Here is a 19604-nt window from a genome sequence, read left to right as displayed (position 1 = left end):
GTTTTGTCATCGAAGTAAATACTCACTATTTTTCTCTGCATCATAGCATATTTTGAGCATCCCAAAAATGTTTTTAATTCTGGCGAGTTTGTTTCGAATTGTCATTTTTATAAATGTTGACTTATTTTCTGCTACAATTATAATCCTACAATATATTCATCCATGCCTTCAAATGATTCGTTTATATCCAAAAACGTACAGTAAATGTATCATTTCTTCTACCTTGAAGAGGTACCTATTTCAAGAGTTTGCAGAAAATAACAAATCCTGCACTGGCTTATAATATTGGTTGCTAAAGTTGCAAGCTTTACGGCCAGGACCACTTCATTCACTAGCCTAAAACTTGGTTGCATCGGCCCACTATTTCATGAATAATTTCTTGGTTCATGAATGGTTCATGTCACCTATCATTCATGGTCAGAAGGAAACAATATTCACTCTCTCCTCAAACCAAGGTTAGGTGAAATTTGAACTGGACTTAGAATAACATGGCCATCCCACCAACGGGCCTTATTCACAATAGCTGCCATATTGGTCCCATATTACGACCAAAATTACCATGTGGTCTTCCAGTGAGCAAACATGAATACAAATTATTAGGAAATCATCTTATCCTCATACTCCCGTATTTTTCTCAAAAGCACACTGGAGTGTCAGATAATAGACAACTATAATGGAATTGTTACAAGTTAGGAAAGATTACTCTGTATGCCACTGACGTGTTAGTGGCACAAGGAGCTATCTTTTAAAACAGCTAAAAATCTCTTTTTTTCAAGTGTACTACCATGTAGTGCAACGGCATAAGCAAATAACAAATGTGAAGAAAACTCATCGCAATACAAAAAACCTGGCTAAAATTTCTGGAATGGAATATTTTTAGGCCCTTTGTCCCTTGGCAATGTTATTTAAGAACAACAAAATGGTTTGGCAAGCATGTTTACTGTTCTATGCAGCCATTGCAATGCAGAAAACACCATAAAAACATCAAAAGAGCACAAATCCGGTGCACGTAGTCCATTGACCTTTGATGTGAACACGAGAGCTGCCCTTGGTTGTTTACATACAGGAGTGAGCAACACCCATTTAAACAATTTACTTTCAACCCTCAATGTGCCTGCAATGAAATTATCAACTTTTAGAAATCGGGAAAGGGAAGCTGGAAAGGCAATAGAACTAGTAGCTAAAAAATAGTTGCCAACAATTTCTAAAACGTTTACGAGAGAAGGCAATCGAAAATAGTAACAAGCCGGACGAGAACAATTTGGTACCCATTGCCTGTTCTTACAACATGGGGTGGCAGAAATGGGTGCGAGGCTTGAACTCAAATACCGGACATGCTGCAGTCATGGGCCTTTCAACTGGAAAGGCCCTTGACTACACAACGAAAAATAAAATGTGCCACATGGCAGGAAAACAACCAAAAGACCAAGACCGTAGAAAAACTCATTCGGGCTCTTCAATGTCAATGGAACCTTTAGCTGCAGTTGAACTTTTCAATAAGGTGACTGAATCAAATGTCAAATTTTCAATTTACACTGGAGATGATGATTCAACAACTGAATCTCACCTAAAAGTACCCTACGGTGTGGAAAAATGGGGTGACACAGTTCACATTAAAAGATCCCTTACAACACGCCTATACAACTTGAGCCAACGAAGTAAGTTCCCCAACAGTTCGGTGTTGTCACAGAAAGTTATAAATTACCTTTTTCAAGTCCTTTACATACTGTAATGCACAAAATTAAGGGGATGCTACAAACATGAAATCTGCAATTCAAAGAATTGTGCCTCATGCATTTGGTGACCATTCTGGTTGTAGAGAAACGTGGTGTCGGTACAAGAAAGACCCTTCACGTTATTGTCCCAGAGATCTTCTCTATGGTAAAGACCTCCAAGGAGATAGCCTTCAATCTGCCCTGAAGTCTCTCTTCGATGAACATAGCACAGGCATTGTTATCAACAAACTTGCATCTGAGTCTCTGAACAGTGTGTTGGGCTCGAAGAACCCCAAAATTCGCTTTTACGGGGGAAGTGAAAGCAATGATTATCGAGTGTCCTGCAGTGTCTCTCAAGTAAATTTAGGTTACAGGTACATTCCTCAAACTCTAGCAGCACTTAACATAGGGCCAGGTTTTTTTCTGTGCAGACCATACTACGAAAATGGACAAGAAAAGTGCGATGGACAAACGAAGGAAATCAACAGTTGTATTCAAGCGACGTCGATCACAATTAAAAAAACACAAGATTTCAGAAACCTCGAAAAAAGAGGCCAAAGAAGGTACCATGTATGAGAGTGGCATTGGCATGACCCTAAACTCTTCTGCGACAGCAATGGACTTGAACAATTCTGAACTTTCAATCACTGAACTTTACGGCATAAACGCTGATATCACGAAACAACAACAAGAACAGTACGAAAATGCAGTTCCGAAATGCCCTTCGAGACCCACAGTTCAAAAGGAAACATTTGATGACAGTAAATTTTATCACTTTGTTTTATTTGACATCGGGACAAATTCAAACGAAAAATCAGTATAAGTATGCCAGCTAGCTGCCGTGGATAGGTCAGACAAACAATTCTCATGCTATATTCTACCAAACAGATTCTCACGCGTCAAAGGTCAACAAACTTACAGTTAAAACTGTCAATGGATTCGGTCGACTTTTTAAAGATAATCGACCCGTAGAAGCCCTTGAGTTATCGCAAGTACTTAGGCAGTTCTTAACTTTTTTGAGGGCCAGCATAGATGCAACTTCGTCACGGTCCACAAAGCAAGTTTGCACGATCTTGGCTGGACACAACGCCGAGACATTTGATATTCCAATACTTCTTCGAAATGGTGGCGAAAATTTTATCGTGGAGCTCAGTTCCAACAGTTCCAACCGGTTTGCAGACACTCTGACACTGTTGAAGTCACTCATCAAAAGCGAGCACTCTTCCCTCCAAAACCCCGAGGGTCAATATCCAAAGCCTGGCCAGATTTCTGTTTACGAACATTTATTTCAAACAACCTTTGACGCCCACGATGCCCTAGGGGACGTGATCGCTCTTCGAAGAATCTTGTTTTCGTCTAGGCTGGCTTTGTCTGATGAAATGCTGGTGAACAGAAGTTCTGTAATCTCTGTCAAGCATGCCGCTGAAGCCATGAAATATCTTGACAACCGTCATCAGAGACTCCTGTCCTTTCGAGGAAAGCTGTACAACCCAGGTCATGCGGATAGCCCAATAAAACAAAGCATCGCCGAAAAAATTGCTGGCAGTGGACCAAGATATGAGGATTTGAAGAATCTGTACCAACGATTTGGACGGAAAGGTCTTGTGTGTATTTTGACGAAACCACCATTGTCGAGTCGCTCATCGCTTCCAAGAGTCACAAACACGACGAGAATAGTTTGCGCAATTTTGAAACACTTCGAAGAGATTTCCAAAGATTCTGCGACCTACTGAATTAAGGTATGTCCTCAACTGACTTCCAAGTCAAAAGCATTTTGATTTAAAAACGTCAAAGATAAGTGACTGCCCGTGTTTGCACATTCGTTCTCGACGCGTGGTTCGAAAGTTCGCGCATGCCCAAATAGCGATCTTGGCGAGTTCCTATTCTGATCACGTAACTGCCATTGAGGTGAACAAATAGAAAGTTTCCCCCTCAGATTTCTCGAATTTCCTTCGGTGAAATTCCTTAAAATTTGACAGAGATGTTACACCTTTTTAGCTTTCCTCGCTGTCAATTTATCAGAAATATTTGTAAGACAAGGTTCTCGCTCAGCCAAAAAAGCACAAAAATGTTAAAAACTGAATATCTACCTTGACAACTCCACTTTTTTCGATTTTAAAAGTTTCTTCTTGTCAGACTCTACCCGGTCGGAGAATATCTGAAAATTTTACCGAAGGAAATTGAAGGAAATTGAAATCAAAGCCAAACAGACATCAATTAATGGCCATGTTTGAGTAGTTTGAATTTGAGACTAAAAGCCTTGATTTCAGAGGTGACCGTTGTACAGGAAATTTTGGCCCTGGTTTGTTATGTTTCAGTAGCTTTGATTTAGAAAATAGCAAAAAGAACGAGAATATGAACTTTCGATTGCTGTCACTGGCGCGCTCTTCGTGATCTTACATAACTCCATTGAGCCACCTTAAACAAATTACGCGAAATCTGATAGACAGGTATAACGTGGAGATGTCGTTGCAGAAATGAAGTTTGTGTTTCAAAAGGGCTTTGAAAATGCACTCTTCCCAATGAAAAAAGAGCGAAAAAACAGAGAACTGCAATTTTCTTAACAACTGATTTATTATCTATAATCAGTCCAACTTTGGCGCACTGACTCCCAAAATTGCCTTGCCTTTTTTCTGAAATCGAGGAAAGAAACTGAAAATGAATTTAATCAAAGCTTTTACGAAAATATCTATGGTTACAAAAGAAAGTCCGCCTCAGTTTCTCAAGATTTATAGGAAGATAAAAAATGAGAAAGTAAGTAGTGTATTTTAAGATCATTGTTTGATGGTATTAAAGCCAACTTGAATTGAAAATGACTTTTTCACGGGATCCGTTTCTTCGTTAATTCCGTAAACAAAGGCTTATATTGATGACAAAAAAGAACGTTGATAAAAATTTAATCGACAAAGGAAAGCTTTAATGAATTTAAAGTTAACAATATCCCTAAAATTGAGAGTTTGGAGTTCTGTAGAAAACAGAAATGTCGACATTTACAAACAAATTCAAGAACACGTGTTCAATATGCGTATAAGTTTCACCTGTTAAAAGCATGTATCGTATATTCCTCTAGCGCGTCAGTTATCATATGTTCTAGAAGAAACCTCTGGTGCGCACGATATTTAACTTTTCAATCATGATATCGGATGTTATAAAATGGGCATTACAAATAACAGGAAAGCTATTCGTGCAAGAAATAAAGTTAAAATTAAATCCGGACATAACATCGACAACAGAATTTAAAACAATCTGTTGTCAGGTTATAAAAAAAATGAAAGGTAAGAAGGCATTAAAGAAGCGTGTTCGCGTGCGAAAGTTGAAGACCCCCGCAAATATATACGAGTTTTATTTACTTGGACATTTGTCATGTAAATTGTTGGCGCCATTGAGCGCCATCAAATTGCTTAGTGATCGTTCCCGAGAACACGTTCACAGACAGGCCAATGTTAATAATTGATTTTCTGTAGTTGATAAATCCATTAGGGAATTTTATCTGGGCGTTATACAAGTGAATGTCTTATATAGATCCCCGACCATGCGAGGTTTACTCTAACGGCAGGTATTGGCCCCTGCGGATAGTTGTGCAGCAAACTGCCAAAAGGAGGTATAAGTTACTTATCACGTCTACTAGCATTGCGGCGTTAAAGTTAGAACTTTCTATCGGTTCTTCTAAAAACTGGTGTCAGGATTTATTTCAGCGCCAAAAAATTGAAAAGGTAAGTTTTATCATGGTTTATATTTTCTTCCTTTTCGCCGGTTATATTACCAAATCGAATAAAACTCACGGTTTCAGTTTTGTGTGTCACTCTTTTACCACGGGGCATGATATCGATTCGAGTTAATCTGATATTGATTTTCAGCACTGAGTGATAAGGAGATGCTTACCTATATTATTTTAAAGCATGCGTGGCCCCAATTGTGGGAAAGTACGCGGATCTCTGAGTGTATTTTGTCTAAAGTTGTGTGAGCAATATTTATGTTTTCTTTATATCGACAATGAATTTGAATTAAAAAGTGGAATAGATCACTTTTTCTTCTTCGGAACGGATGAGAATACAAGTAACTGGAGGCGGTAAGAAATAGATAAAATATAGTATTGGGTAACATTCTGTACATTCAGTAAGATGGAACAAATTGTATATCGTGGATTTGAATAATATTTCAATCCAAATGCTTCACTCAGTAAAATTAAAAACGATTTGAAGAAATAAAATTTATGATTTTAAATTTGCTGGTATGCTAATTAGATCAATAATATTTAGACAAGATTGGCTCAAAGGCAAAGAAAATTATCTTTTCCATAGTCATTACTTGCAAGGTCTACGCTACAGGCTTTTAAAACGTTTTTAACGATGACAAATTTGAAAAGTTTAGCCGGAACGGATCGATATGTAAGACGTTCGATTTTGCAGACAAAAACTGGATTTTGAAATATAAAACTTGAGGAAAGAATTCTTCTTTTACGCTCATGGCTGATGTCACCTGATGAGCGCGCTTGTTAGAAGTTCAGACAGGTGTAAATGACTTCATTGTTTTAACAGAAGATGCCTAATTTCCTTTTGCCTTTTTCCCTAAAAAAATTATCGCGATGCTTAAATTATTTTTGCAAAAAAACAATGAGCTCAGGAAGACTCTAAAAAGATAGCAAATAACAAGCCGCAAGTTAAAGGCAAGCAGTCGAATTTGCTAGAGCCGATCAATTCATGATAGATACGCCTTACATAAAACATGGGCGTGCCTAAAAGTTATCGCTAAAATCGTTATTTGCATATACAACGGGGATACGCAAAAGGATATTTATTTTCTCGGCAATCTTTGTTTGGACAGGCGGAGAAAATGATAATAAACAAATAGATGCAAAGGGTTTAATAACGGCGTGAAATAAACGAGTTCCCAAACGGCGTTGGCGGTCATGCAGGCACGAATGAAGCTGTTTTCTACTGAAGATACGTAAGTGAAATATTATTTTTGGTGAGAAGAAAATTATAGTTACTATTACTGAGGTTACGTAACTTTGAGTTGACCTTTCAGATGTAAGAATTGTGCTACCTCCCTAAGCTTCAACTCATTTCCAAATTAGTCCGCACTGAGACATCCCAGTCGCTTTGTTGGTGGGGCTTTCTCGGAATATTAGACTGTGGCAGATCAGGCGATCAAAAGGTAAGGTGGGAAGGGGGGTATCCATTTAGACCCTTCTATAATGAATATATCTATTTACTCAATAACGAGAAACTCGGGGTTCTAAAAGATCGTATATTTTTGTTTAGAATTCTAACTATGTTCTTAGAAGGAAGGATAACTAGACGAGGTTCGTATAGAGGTTAATCGTGTGGTGTTCCGTGGACCCAAGACATTTTAAAAGATTAAAACGGTAGATAGAAATAGAAATCCAAACTTATTATAGAAAAAGCGTAAATGCTAAGCGTTTAGTGCTTTTAATTCGTACATGTAGTTGTGTTAGACGTGTAATGAGAAAACACCTGGTGTTTTCCAGTACCTAAACCCTTACCAGTTTGCTTGTTAGACATTTAATATAGTCGACTAAGAGGCCCACTTACCCCACACAAAATTGTTATAATCACAGCGGTCCATTTGCAGTTATGTCCTGACTGCACATCAACGTGATCCAAGGAGAAGTTAAAATTGTCTGTTTTAGGAGTCCACACTTTCAGGAAGGGTTTGGTGATATTTTGACGCCCACCAAAGTGTTCTGGTATTGTCAAATCCCATTTTCACGTTTCATTTCAAAATTCTGACATATACATAAATATTATTTTCTTTTCTTCAAAGAATTCTACTGATTTGGACCGCATAACAAATTACTCTGGAGTCATTTGGAATTCTCGCCATGTAGCTAATAATTACCTATCATACTTTCTTAAATCCAACAGACCTAATTGACGCGTCTGTCTGTCGCAAATATTACGTTGTGATCTGATAAGACTTTTACACTGAAGTCCGATGTGAATTGTCCAGCGTATTGTTCTTCAAGACATGTCAAAATGTTGCTCACGTTCATTTATCGAGCCTGAATATCATTAACTACGATGCAATAGAGACTTCAAAACCCGCCTTTTTAAAGTTCTATTCCTGACAAAATTTTGGAACATAAAAGGTGGACTTGTTATAAATTGCCCGCCTCTTTCATATTCACTTTGTAAACATCAATACCTTAAAAATAAACGTTAAAAACATACTATTTGCGCTGTGTGAAAGAGCAAAACAAAGCAAAAATATTGCTGCCATATTGTTGACTTTCAGTTTAGCAGGTTATAAATTATTTTCATTAAGAACGTTTCCTGATATTTTCTAGGAAAAGTCAGACATTTTAGTAATTGTTGCTTAGTTTCAAATCGGAGAGGCCACTTTCTGCTCCACCCCAGACAGAACAGGGTAAAGTAAAAAGATACATCAGAGTCGCCACAGTGTGATCAAAACGTATTATTTTTTTTACCTTACGTTATGTTTTTAAAGTCTTTTCGTTGCTGTCTTTAATATTTTATCGCAAACAAAATTTTTCATTCTTTAACTGTATTAAAAAAACTGTCGAAAGCAGATGTTCGAAAGTAGGCATTCATTATTAGTTTTTATCGACATTACACATTTCCTAGTTTGCAAATATCACCTTACCTCGAAATTAAAGCCTTGAAAAACGAAAGCCGCAAAGAATATTTTAGGATATTTTGACATGAACTGCTGAAAAGGAGTTAATATCAATTGATGTCGGTTCCCAATTTTATTAAACCTTATGTCAACATTATAACTAAAACAATTCGTTTTGTAAAGTGCGTTTTATCAAAATAACCTCATCAGTGCTGGCAGAGTTTACATCACTTATTTCTTTTATAACAAGCCATCGAGCAAGGCTGCAGTTCAGTTTGACTACTCTCTCGAATCACATTCAACATCAAGAAATTTTCAGTGATAATTCAAGTACTTTTCTACGTTCTGAAGAATCTGGAGTTATTTAACGGTAAAAACTGTTCGTCTCAATCATTCTACGTCAGTTTTAATCCATAACTCATTGTCAACTAGCCTCCGCAATTTCACTAGTGTTTTAAACCTTTGGTCGATTGCTTTTACTATTTTTCGCTGTTAAATATCTAGCACCTATGGAACATGAGAAATAGCTTTTAACGTGGCTTGGAAATTTATATCATTCCAGTTCTCAAGACGTGAAAGAGGCCAAAAAGGAAAGCAAAATTACAGCTGGCTTTAAGACTATTTTTTGTGCGATTTCGGTCATTTTTCCCAGGAGTATTTATATTTTATTGTGAACCTTTTCCAAATGCGTCGCTGACAATAAGAGGATAGGAGTCAATGGGAGGATAGGAGCCTCTAACGCGATTAGCTTAACATTTTTCAACGAAGCACTTGCAAAGTTCTCATATTTTCGTTAATTGATATTAGTACCTTAAAAAATTATTGCGATTTTCAACTGCTGAGCAAAACATGAATATTTTTTTTAAAAAATCACCAACTGAAATATGAGGACTTTACGCGAAGATGTAGGCGAACACAGATGGGTAGAAAAAATTTAGAATATTTTTACATCAACATTTCTGAAGTTTGTCACCTTGCTTTAAGAGTTAAGCTGGGGAATCAAAAAGAAACATGGGAGAAGGTTGAAATAATTTGCGGCATTGAGATATATGTATGTACATGGTTGTTAGTACAGTTTTGGTTTGAGTGTTATGATCTGTGCGTTAGTGGTACACTTCAAAATAGCTGTATTCTGGAATATTGACTCAGTTTACAGAACAAACTTCCTCAGGGAGAATGTTACTTAGTACTATTGTTGCTACTTAAAAAAACTTTGATTAATTTTTACGTCCTTTTAGACTTCGCGGCCTATATCTTTGTAATGATGGTCGGCTTCCACTTGGACTCTTGTCATTTTTGGAAATTATAAAGTTGCGGTGACACAAATCAAGCGGGGATTTGACAACTTTCTTCATTTAAGAAACTCGACCTTCCCCGAAGTGAAGTTTCAAAACACAACTCACGACAATCATCTGTTTTCATTCTGCGTTCGGCAGAACCTTAAACACATACGTACAATTAACTTACAAGTAGCAACGTTATCCTACACATTTCCAACATTTTTGTGTCATCGTATTAGGGTACAGAACGTCAGTTGACTTTAATGCTGTAATTTTTATGGAAATTTTGTACACTTCTCCTACAAATATATTTCGGCATATATTAAATAATTATACAAGGCTAAGGCAAGAGAACTAAAATAGGGAAAAAATAATTTTTCTGTAGACTGGCTGCGTACCGCGCAAAAGATATATTATAATTATCTTTCTTTTTTTTTTCGAACGCGTCACCAATGAAAATAGGTATGATTTAATTTAAAACGTCTTCAAATGATGTTTTTTTTTCTTTCCATAACTTCGTCTTAGTGTTGGTGGATTTTGACTATATAATACGAAAAACTATTTACTCAAAGAAATATGACCAAACAAGAAAAGGTTATTTATCAAGCACTTACATACCAAGCAGCGGAATACTGGAACAGTCTTTCTATCGACTTCAAAGCCAATAAGTTTTTATCTATTATTCAAGCAAAACTGAAAACTTTGTTTAAACATTTTAGCTCATTTTAATCGATTTTAAACTTTTATGTTTTGTGTAATTAGCTATTTTAAGTTATTTGGCTATTTAGAATGAGATGGAGAATGATAAATTGCGCTGACTGTAAATATGTTTATGTTCGACACAACTGTTCATGCAAAGGTGTCTTCCACACTTTGTGGTCCTTTTTGGATGGTGAACCTTGTTTTCCTCTATTACTCATAACAGATTTTTTTTTTTTGTTCCTTTCGACCTTGCCAGTTGTGGGATTTGACTTCACATTTTCTGATATGTATGAGGCAAAATGAGCATAAGGAAATAATTGAACTAGCCATGATAAAATCAAAGTTGAAGAAAGATGAGTAGTTTCACATCATTGCCTTGTTGACAACTAAAAAATGAAAAGAGAAAATAAAAAATTATGGCTTGCTTGCAAGGGTGATTTTCTGCTGAAAACATTACAATTTTTTCGTCAATTCACTTGTAATATTAGTAACACGTTGATAACAATTAATTTTGCACTGCTAGAAAAAAAATCGGTAACAAAGATGTATGCGATAAAGAACACCTGACGAATACTAGTAGGTTCATTGTTTAGCAAATGACGCAGTTAGTAGCGGTTAAGCAGCGGAAAAATTGACTAACCCGGTTAGTCAGGCAAGAAGTTGAAATTTTTGGACATCTGGAGCTGTTCAATTTAAGGAATTCCCGGTTATTTTACAGAGGCATGCTTTATGTTTATTTTAATCTTCTAATCTTTTAATCTTCGATTTTATCTGTATCTTATCTAATGTCCTAAAGACTCTTAAGGAGTATATTCGTACATAACTCCGAACCTTTAGGAAACACACATTTACCGTATGTCGGGTCAATAAAGAATTCTGTTTAAGTCAACACTTTTCTCCTCTCGTGATCAGATGTGAATACCTTTAGCTGGAAGCAAACAGAACTTCAAGTACTAAAGCAGTATGATTCGTAGCTCATATTTACAGCTACCATCCACACCCTCTGTTCTGCCTGCACCTCAACGTTCGTTTCTGATATATTATAGAAAACTAGGTCTCTGAATTCTTGTTCATTGAAATGATTTTAATCCAAAATCGACAAAATAATACAATTTTACGATGCTACATACTATCCTCTAATAAGCCCACCTCTACTGCAAATTCCGTCATCCCGTATGATAAAATGCGACTTAAGGTGGCCGAACACAGTTTTCAAGAGCCTATACCTAATTCACCATTACTTTTAAGCTATTTATGCTTTGGCGCCCGTTTTTTGCAAGAGTCAAGGTTAATCACAGAAAAGTTTATTCTCGCATTTTGGCTAAGGTATGTGCTGTTGCCATGGTAACGGGGCTGGTTAAAAACAAGGCTTAAAAAATGTTTTTTGTTTATTTAAAAAAAATCCACTCGTTAGATTTTTTTCATCATTTGCCCACTACGAATTGACATTAAATCCCTTCTGTCAACATTGTTCTAATAAAATTTTGACATAGGCGATTTTCGTAATTCGCCGTAAATAGTTTTCACTGCATGTTCTGTATTATTTAAAATTCCCTATGTCAAAATTCAGATTTTTTACGATAGATCATTCACGTGGTTTCTGAACTATTTTTTTGCCAAATTTCTTGAAATTCTAACGACTGGATCGTCCGAAATCGGCGAGTTTCTGCAAAAGCAATCGGTCTCAATTTTTCGAGCAACTGCGCATACGCTGCATTTAACTGCATTTGTTCTTTCGGTAACAAAGAAAAAGCCGAGAATTACTGGGTTCTTTGCGTCGTTACCTTTTCTAACATATCTTTGTAATAAAAGACTAAAGCCATCAATACCGCACTGCGTTCAATAATAGAGAGAAAAATAGCACAGATAGTGCGGGTGTTGAGTAAATAAAATGATCGCTCTATTGACGGCATGTTTGTTTTTGCAATCCCTGTGCGCGCGCTCAATTGCATCAGCAAAAGCGCGCGCGAAAACTGTGTTCGGCCACCTTAACAACATTTAACGATACATGCTACAAAATGAGACCGTACGCATTTATCAAAGAATGTGCAATTTATTTGTTACAAACTTTAGTTCCTCAAAGTTTTTGAATCTTATGCCATCTGTGGATGAAATAAATTGTCAAACCTATAGGACCTCGGCTCTCAGCTTCCAAGCTTTATAACGAAGGACAAACGATCGATGGCAGGAATGCATAAACATATATAAAGTAATGAGTGCGAAAACATTACAGAATAAATATATATTCGTGGTAATTGTTTATCACAGAATGAATAGATATTCTTGGTAATCGTTTGGGTGCTTTTCGGTTTTGGTCTTAAAGAGTGTATCAATTTACATTTCACAGAATAGGGCCATGGTTTAATCACACCGCACGGCACACGCAAAACAAACACGTACTACCGCAAAACAAAGTCCAGATTATTAGCAAGACTAATTTATGACTAAAATCTAAACACAAATAGCAAAACAGGGAAGGGTAACTCATTGCTGTATGAAGAGCAAAAGCAGAAAGAGAGAAAGAAAATAAAAAGGGTAACCAAAGTACGGCAAACATGCAAGCTACTTATAACTGTTGGATATTTACGAGCAAGAAATGTATTTAGTAAGGTTAACTGAATTGCGTTAGCATGCACATACATGCATGCAAACGTCCATCTCCGTCTCTAAGTAATGTCCGATTGTGAAAACTTTGGTCATTATACGAATTACATTTTATGAGTTCAGTAATCTAGCGCTTAAAATGCATCTTTTTTTCGTTGTTAACCATGAATAATTGTTACTTTTTCCCATATAATGTTAAATTCCAAGTAATGAATTCACTATCTTTTGCCGCGAATTTGCAAAACAAAACAAGTTGACAACGAAAACTAATGAACCCGGATGTTTTGATAAAGGCGAAGAATTGTTGTTTTATGAAACATCTACTGCACGACACACAATTCTTCATTTGAAAGTAAGGTTTCTCTCAGTGACAAATTTCATCAGCAAATTCTCGCAAGGCCATAGATCCTGCTCGATTACTCTCCCGTTGAAAGAAATTCTTTTTTTTTATCTTTGTTTGAGACCGTGATAGTCTAAGATGTTGACGTGTTTTACACGTATTAAACGTAATGCACAAAATTAAACCTACCAGTCAGTTATAACAGAAACACGAATTTCAAACTCAAAATATATATTTTTAACTGATTCAACTTACCAAACAATTCTTTTCTCTCAGGTTCAAATATTGTAACACAAAAAATCATCTTTACTGCAGCTGGCCTTCCGAAGAAATTATATACCGACATAAAAAAAAAAGAAAACATTAAGCACAGGTGAAAATGCTTTATAATAATAATAAAGCGATAACCTTTGCGAGATCCATTACTGTACGTCTTATCATGATGCATTCGTCCTTGTTTGTCAACTTACATCAAAATTATTGTCTTGAAATGGACGGAACAACTGCAAATTATAGTGTTCATATGGGTTCATATCAATTGACTGTACTTGGGGTGCAATTGAATCTTGTGTCAACATGATAATTGAACGATAATTCTCTCTGCGCAGAGTACAACAAATTTACATACCTATCTTATTCGGCACGAACGAAACTTCTCTTCCGCCTACGAAGTTGGTAATTCAGTTTGTCTTGAATGTTGTAAGGGGTGTTAACAGGTTACACATCGGCAGTGTAAATACGATCCTTCGTTATCCAAAAAAATGGACATTTTTATCAGGTAAATGTAACTTTTGGTACTATTGTCTTAATGTTTTACGTTTATTTTAGTCTATTCTTGCCTAAATCTACCACCAATCCAGACTGATGCAGTGTATTTCGTTGCTGGGAGGCCGACTTCTTGTTTCACTGTCTCAGACGCCAGCTATGACTCACTCTGCTGGCGGCTTAAAGATATTTTTCGCGATCACCATCAGTGAAAGTTCAATTACGTATTTAAAGAATCGCTTTGGTTTCCTCTGAAAGTAATATTTCAGCCGAGTGCGACAAACACAGAATGCAGACCTACAGAAATCCCCAGGCTTCATTCCATTTCATCTCATGTCATCAAAATTGAGGCTGGAATTAAGAATATGTTAACAATGCAACCGAGACTGAGATTCTGCCATGATCTTTTATTTGTTGTTGTTGTTTTAGTTTTGATGGAAAATAGAAAGTGATAAAATCACATAATGTTTTTAAATGAATTATATCTTACAGTTGAAAAGTTGGTTGAATTCTTACCTTTTTCTAACAAAACTAGCTAACAAACCGATAAAAACTAGCACTAGACAGACGGTTTTATTTCTGGTTACATTCGTTATATTGATCTGGAATATATGTGCTATACTCTCTGTAACCTGGGAATGTGCAGAGAGAGTATGTTCAGCCTAAAGTTAGCAGAAAAATAGGAATATCTAGCCTGGGTGTGAAAAATATGCATTCTTATAAAAAAAAAAAAAAAAAAAAAAAAGAGTTACCGAGGTTTAAGTCTGCAGATCTGCATTTGCAAAAAAAATGGAAAAGGAACAGGTGTATTTTTTCCCAGGTATATGCTCATTTTAATTTTGATTATTTCATCACCTGGAATATGCGAGATTTCTCCTTGAAAACGCTTGTTTTCTTTAAATACCAAGATTTTATAAAAGCAATACTACTTGAGTAGCTCCATTTTCTCTTGATAGTTCGATCTTATGAGTAAGCTCCGTTGAAACTGATTGGTCAGTTTAGCCGTGATGGTATAAACTGTTGCACACATGCCTTTTAAGTTTAATTTCCCAACAGTCATTCCTCAGTTTTAGTAAGTCTCGATCTGTCCATTGTTAGTAAAATAAAATCGATCTTTTTGAGATTCGTCTGTCGATTTTGTTCATGTCAACTGCGGACTACTTTTATTTTGAACGAAAAAAAACAATGATATCCCAAATAAATAAATAAATTAATTAATTAATTAATTAAAATATCATAAATAAACCATCCTTTTTTCATTTATTTATTGATTTTTATTTCATCAATAAATTTGGGAGCTTTTTGGGAAATGAGAAATTTTTCTCCCATGAGCAAAAGCTCTAATACTGTCTCCATAAAAATCTTGTAGGGGTTATGCGGTTTGTAAACAAAAGTATTTATTGCGGTTACTAAGAGTTTAGATATTTTGCGGCATCGTAATTTGCATGCGACATTATGTTGGGTTACTTTTCAACACGAATTTTTAAGTACAATGATAATTAAAACGCTTGGGAAACAAACTCCAAAATTTTCAACCCTTAAATTCGACGAAGAGGGCTTGCCGAGATGAATCTTATCTTTTATAAGGAAGCTTTATATTGACAGCAAAAAGCACTCTAATGACGTAGTCTATGAAATGAAAAGGAGCATCGTAATTTGCATGCAACATCATGCCGGGCTATTTTTCAACATGAATTTTTAAGTACAATGATAATTAAAACGCTTGGGAAACAAACTCCAAAATTTTCAACCTTTAAATTCAACGAAGAAGGCTTGTCGAGATGAATCTTATTTTTTATAAGGAAGCTTTATATTGACAGCAAAAAGCACAATAATGACGTAGTCTATGAAATGAAAAGGAGCTTAGCAACCGTAATTTTCGGAACATTTAATTGGTCAAACAAACTGCTGTAATGTAAAATCCTGGAATACAGTTATACAAAAAATGGAATTTATAAATATGGCTGATTACTTGTCAAATCAGTATGGCATGTTTTAAAGTAATTTCGCCTTAGCTTTAAAAAACAATACGGTGGCCATTTCTGTGGTGCAGCGAGGGAAAAAAAAGTGAACATTTTAAGTTTATCCAAAAAGGTAAAAGTATTGTAAGAAAAACTGCGTGTGGTTTAAATGGATTAGTAAATGAACTCGAATGCTTGAACGCTTCAAAGATAAACTTTCGAGGTAATCTCTGAATCAGCTAGATCGATTACAGTCGTTTATGAGGAAATATTTGCCTCGTATTATGGGCAAACATGAACATGGGTGTCAAATGGTATTTGATAATACCGATTTGAAATTGTGTTATTTCAAAAGGATTCAAAATATCACTGGCCTAAGGGACCTGGACATTTGCATAATCTTGCATTATCTTACCATTTATTATAATAAAGTTTCCATATAATGCGCGCTCTGATTGGCTGAAACAGCGTGCTTTATCAGAGAACAGAGCATGGGTTGATGACGGTAAGTTGGCTTCCAAATTTTTGCTTCGGAATTTTGACAAATTTGACCCAAATTAAACATCCCCTGTGACTCAGACAAACGCACTGGAAGCGAGCTATTTTTCTGCAGTAAATATGGCTCACAGAGACCATTGTTAGCAACAGTAGTGTTAAAACTGAACTAAAATAACAAGTTTTGCTAGATTCCCGCCGACAAAACATGTACAGCTGTAGCGAAATACACAAATTCTCAACCTAAACAGTGCTTCGATAAAGACATTAATTTTGTTACGAAGGCAGAAATTATACTAAGAAGTAAAACAACGACAGAAAACAATTGAACTGTCTCTGTTTATGATGAGAAGCTTTATTTTTGTAAATTTACAATTAAAAATGCTCATTTGCTCAAACAACACTTACATGCAGTGTAGTAACGCTCGTTCTCCGGTCATCTCAGCGAAGTAAACCGACGAGTGGTCAGTGCAAAACTTGCTCTGATATTCTCTTCTGTGCTCGAAGTAGAACCAGTGGGAGCCGTTAAGTCTTTCTAACTTTTACGCTAGTTCGGACAATCTTGCTGCATGCGGCTACAAGCCGTAAATAACTGTAGCTCCTTTCAAATTCAACCCGGCATTTCGCATTTTCATCCACAAGCTTTGAGCTCCGCGTTTCGTAATTTCCACTGGAAAAGTGCTCGTTTTCATGGGCCACAATACGGCCGGATTCCTCTGGACTATAAACCTTTACCTGCCTTGAGATCCGTATTTAAAAATTAACTTAAAAGCGAACTTTGAAGGCATCGTTCTTCTCTCGAAAGCCGCTCAAACTTCTCGAAACTGAAAGCTTAGCTGAAGTCCAGTTTGTGATTGACAGCTGTCGCTTCGTTAGCCAATCAAATTATTTGAACAATTCTAACAAGGATTGTGATTGGCCTATTTTAGCGTGCTTTATCAGAGAACAGTGCACGGCTGACGCCACTTTTCCTCGTTTGGAAAATAAAGTTTGGTTTGAAAATTCAGCCGAAAGCGTGGGGAAATTATCTGATTCTTTATCATAAAACAAATAAAGAAGCCCCGACTGTGCTCTGTTCTGTTGTAAAGCACGCAGGAAGCGGGAGAGCACGAAAGAAGTGTAGGGGAAAACACGAGACGTAGGGCAAACATGAACATGGGTGTCAAATGGTATTTGATAATACCGATTTGAAATTGTGTTATTTCAAAAGGATTCAAAATATCACTGGCCTAAGGGACTCTGGACATTTGCATAATCTTGCATTATCTTACCATTTAATACAACGTGCGTAATGGCCTTTGCGCGCTGCGGGTCATTTGATATCGTTTCAACACACAACAAAATAAACGGCACGCAATGCATGTAGAAGCGATGACGTTTAAAAATTGTTCCTAGAAGATTGGAACATGAGCAGACAAACTGATTCTTAAACTTTTGGGTTAGAAATTTTAGGGATTTACATTTAGGGTAGTCCATTGGTGGCTCATTCAAGTAGTTCATGTACCAGGTCCATCTTGCCAGTCCATGTGCTAAGGGTCAGCGAAATGTACCGACCCAAATAAAAAGCACTCCGCTGAAAAGTTCCTCTCTCTGAAATCAACACCTTATTATCTTTAAAGATATTTGGCAAAGCTAATTACCTCACCGGAAATTAATTTGTTCTTTTAACCATATACTTGTCCAAGAGAAAATCATTTTGTCTTGACTTGTCATGTCGCGTGTGTGACCCGCTTGTCTATCTAAAATTGTATGTATCGAAGATGTGTTATCATGAGTTTGCCCGTGAGCGCAAATTTATCCGACACTGTATAAACCACCCCTAAATCTTCGTTTAAAAGCTGAAATTAAAAGCACTCCGCTGATCCTACAAACAACAAAGGAAAGCCGCAAAGTACAAGTTTTTCTCTCTGAAATCGACACCTTATTATCTTTAAAGATATTTGGCAACGCTAATTACCTCACAGAAACTTAATTTGTTGTTAACCATATACTTGTCGTCAATGAACATTCGTATTGTCTTTACCCTGACAAAACGATTATCGATTGTTTAATCACAACCACTCTTTCGTTGACAGAAAATATAAAACAGCACATTTCCAGAACTTCATAAAAACTGAAAACTGCAAATGAACCGTACCCTGACTTCATTATCACTACTGTAAACTGTATATCTCAGTGCTCATACAATACTCGTTCAGTTCACTTCAAGACTGGCAAAAGTACAACTGCGCTACCAATCCGTAAATTTTATGTAGACCCTTCAGCTATCGTGTGTGCGACTTGCTTGTCTATCTAAATTTGTATGTATGGACGATATGTTCTCATTAAGAGTTTGCCAGTGCCGGAGCGCAAATTTATCCGACACTGTATGAACCAAAATCAACTCCCAAATCTTCGTTTAAAAGCTGAAATTAAAAGCACTCCGCCGATCCTACAAACAGCAAAGGAAAGCCACAAAAGAAACCCGCATAGAAATGTTACTCTCTCTGAAATCGACACCTTATTATCTTTAAAAAAATTTGGCAACACTAATTACCTCACCGGAAATTAATTTGTTGTTTTAACTGTATACTTGTCATATCGATTAAAAGCAGTCTGCTGATCCTACAAACAGCAAAGGAAAGCCGCAAAGCCTTCACCTATCGCCTGTACGACTTACTTGTCTATCTAAACTTGTATGTATGGAGGATATGTTCTTATTATGAGTTTGCCCGTGAACGCAAATTTATCCGATACTGTTTAAACCAAAATCCACCCCTAAATCTTTTTTTAAAAGCTACAATTAAAAGCACTCCGCTGAACCTACAAACAGCAAACGAAAGCAGCAAAAGAAACTCTCAGAGTGCAGTTCGCTTCTAAAGAGGGAAAAATCGTGCGCGACATAAGCGCGACAAACTATGCGAAATCACTATCCGGAAAGGAATACGTGCATGCCAGCATAAAGCGATGACGTCACACAATACGTCATCGCTTAAAAATACGATGTATTTCGTATGTCAGGCTATTGATGGCGTCACATTTTCACCGCAAAAAACAGACGCTTTGGGAAAGTTTTGAATGCGTTGAAATTTGTTGTCCTTTGGGAAAATCTTCCGCAAATGATTTGAATTATTCCAAAACTCGATTAAAAACCGTCATTAGA

General features: G+C 36.4%; 1 protein-coding gene and 1 pseudogene across 1 annotated transcript in view; both read left to right on the top strand.

Moving 5' to 3' along the window:
- Window positions 1-1282: 1282 nt before the first annotated feature.
- Window positions 1283-3448, top strand: LOC149106346 (uncharacterized; annotated as a pseudogene).
- Window positions 3449-5106: 1658 nt separating this feature from the next.
- Window positions 5107-19604, top strand: part of LOC149106345 (histamine H2 receptor-like) — a 28879-nt gene continuing 14381 nt past the window's right edge. The window contains exon 1 of the mRNA XM_089298073.1: window positions 5107-6872. The gene's annotated coding sequence lies outside the window, so the exon portion shown is untranslated. The remainder of the gene's footprint in view (window positions 6873-19604) is intronic.

Source organism: Orbicella faveolata, unplaced genomic scaffold, assembly GCF_042242905.1.
Source record: "Orbicella faveolata isolate gen_17 unplaced genomic scaffold, um_ofav_v1 contig_3, whole genome shotgun sequence".
Lineage (NCBI taxonomy): Eukaryota > Metazoa > Cnidaria > Anthozoa > Scleractinia > Merulinidae > Orbicella > Orbicella faveolata.
Note: the sequence above shows the minus strand (reverse complement) of the source record. Positions and strands in the feature narration are given on the sequence as shown.